The sequence below is a fragment of the Rattus norvegicus genome, chromosome 12 (assembly GCF_036323735.1).
Source record: "Rattus norvegicus strain BN/NHsdMcwi chromosome 12, GRCr8, whole genome shotgun sequence".
NCBI classification, from domain to species: Eukaryota; Metazoa; Chordata; class Mammalia; order Rodentia; family Muridae; genus Rattus; species Rattus norvegicus.
The window spans coordinates 27774292-27777128 of record NC_086030.1 but is presented as its reverse complement, the minus strand read 5'-3'; the positions used below and the strand labels follow the sequence as shown (position 1 = coordinate 27777128).

General features: G+C 48.8%; 1 long non-coding RNA gene across 1 annotated transcript; it reads left to right on the top strand.

The window, feature by feature from the left end:
• Positions 1-219: 219 nt before the first annotated feature.
• LOC102553558 (uncharacterized) lies at positions 220-2297 on the top strand. Its single transcript, XR_005491899.2, has 2 exons — positions 220-343; positions 799-2297. It is a non-coding gene; the product is annotated as an uncharacterized LOC102553558 (long non-coding RNA).
• Positions 2298-2837: the final 540 nt, after the last annotated feature.

Genomic DNA, 2837 nt, shown 5'->3' with positions numbered 1-2837 from the left:
GTTTTAAAGGAATAGAAAAACAAACTAACCAACGAAAAGGAAACAAGAGATTGTTGTGCTCCTCTGGAAGCAGACCTATGAACAAAGCTTGGTTTTCTAATTCCAGGAAATGGCCAAGAAATACAGAAACTACTATAAAAATCTCCCGCCTCTGGGCTCTCTGACCGCGGATGAAAAGTCCCTCAGAAATCCCATACGGGAGGCGACAGCAACCAAAATATTAAACCACCTCTGTTCTCTACCAGCTGGCTGGACCGCGTTTCTTCCCTTCTAAGCTTGGCCTAGAAACTCATATTTTATTCATGAAAATTGAGGTCCTGGGAGGCCTTGGCATAAACAGGATGTAAATATTTGCAGGCGGTTGAGGGGGAGGTGATATTTGAGCAGGGGCTGTCCGAAGCTGCCATGCGTGGGACAATGCTTACTTGGGGACCCGCCCACCTCCACCTCGGCTATAGGTTGAAAGTGGAGCCCTGAACAGATAAATGTCCGGGTCTTCATTCTTGGGGTGTTTGGAGCTCAGGTTTGGGACTCCAGTGTCCTTGAAGTGAGATTCGGGGAATACTCTTTTAATCTCTCTTGCATTCTGTCTCCCTAACCCCTAGGAACTCCGCTCTTCTTCCCCGAGCTGATTCAGTTCTTACTGCGGTCTCATTCCCACCCTCAGTAGCTGCCCTTGGAGTACCTACCTAGGCGAATAAGAGTGGGGACAATGGAGGCGGTAGGGTGAGGGCAGGGGCGCTGAACCGTACCCCGCCCCTTCCTTACTTTTTTTTTTTCTTCCTTTTTTCCCCTTAGGTTTTATGAAGCCCAGAGTTTCCCGGAACTCACTGTGAGGGGAAAGATGATGTTGAACTCCTGATCCTTCTACCTCCATGTCCCAAGTACTCAGATTATAGACTCTGGCCACCATGCCTCTGTTTATGGCTACCTCACACACAACTGGGCCAGCTGGAATGGCTTAACCTGAATTCTTGTGTTCACCATGGCAGCCTGCGGAAATTCCAGCACAAAGTCCCCAAGGTCTCACTGTGAGCAGGAAGTCACACCTAAGGGATTGCCAGCCCCAGACCTATGTTTGTAGCTCTGCTTCACTGGGTTTGCCTGTCCCAGGTTAACTTGGCCTGACTGGGAATTTCCTGAGGGAAAAACTGGTGGCCTGGGAGGAGGAGGAGGAGGAGGCTTGCCTGCCTCCCGAAAGACTTCCCCTCTGCACCATATCTGAATCACCTCTCCCTCAGTCTCCTGCCGAGACACATTCCCCTGTAACTACCATAACTAGGTCACAAGGTAGCTTTGGGCTTTCTGTCCCAGCTTCCAAAAAGGAACTGCTCAACAGGGACATCATCCCTGATGTCAATTGGAGAAGAAGTTGCCACGTGAACTTTATGTGAGAAACGGGAAACTGAGCCAAGAGGGCAAAGTTCCTGGCCTGAACCTGCCAGTGTACAGGTTCCCACATACCATCCACCCTCTCCACTGTAGTCTAGCCGAAGGCACCAGAAAGGTGAGGGTCACCCAGGGCTGCCCATAGCCCAGGCTGCACAGGAAGTTGACCCTGTTTTTCAGACAGGGTCTCCTGTAGACCAGGCTGGATCCCTGACTCTCCGTAAACTTAAAAGGGCATGGAACTTTCTATCCTCATGGCTCTAGAGTCCTGGGATTAGACTCAGCACCAATCACGCCCAGTTTATACTGTGTTAAGGACGGAAACCCAGGGCTTTGTGCATGGTAAGCAGGCACTCGGCCAACTGGGTACAGCCCCATCTCCAGTTTAGAGACTGAACTCCCCATAACCCTCTGTGCCCTGGGTTTTCCCTTTTGCCTTTGCTGTTGTTTGAGGTCTTACATCATGGTAATCCTTCTGTCTCAGCCTTCTATCATATTGGCCTTGGGACACCTCTGTTTTGAAGAAGGATCTAATTTTAATTTTTGAGTCATGGTCTCAGGTAGTCTTGGATGGCCTTAAAATCACTATGTAGCTGAGGATGACCTGATCTTTCTGTCCCTACGTCCCCTAATATTAAGACAACAGGCATGTATCACTATGGGTGGCTTTGATGCATTGTTGGGCATGAAAATCAGCATGGGTTAGGCCAACAGTCTACCTGCTATCTACTACCATCACCCCACTGTCTATCTACTCAGCACCCCCTCCCACCGATGTCTTTAAAATAAACTTTCTGTGGGTATATATGTGTGAATATGCATGTGTGTGAGTGTGCTTTGTGTAAGAGTGTATGCATGTGTGTGTGAGAATGTGTGTATGAGTGTGCATGTGTGTAAGAGTGTATGCATGTGTGTGAGAGATTGTGTGTATGAGTGAACATGTGTGTGAGAATGTGTGTATGAGTGTGCATGTGTGTGAGAGTGTGTGCATGTGTGTGAGAATGTGTGTATGAGTGTGCATGTGTGTGTAAGAGTGTATGCATGTGTGTGAGAGAGATTGTGTGTATGAGTGAACATGTGTGTGAGAATGTGTGTATGAGTGTGTGTATGTGTAAGAGTGTGTGCATGTGTGTGTGAGAGATTGTGTGTATGAGTGAACATGTAGGTGAGGATACGTATGTGTGCATGCGTGTGCATGCGTGTCACACAGCAACTACAGCAAGCGTGTGGAAGTCAGAGAACGACTTGCAGGGGTCAGTCATCTCGTCCCATGTGTTGTCCTGGAGGCTGAGGTGAGGCCATCATTCCTGGTGGCAAGCTCTGTTACCTGCTGAGCAGCCTCTCTGGCCCTCTCATTGTTTTGGTTTGTTACTTTATGGGTGTGAATCTCTTACACACATGTATGCATGGGGACCGCATGCATGCTTGGTGCCTGTGGAAGCCAGAGA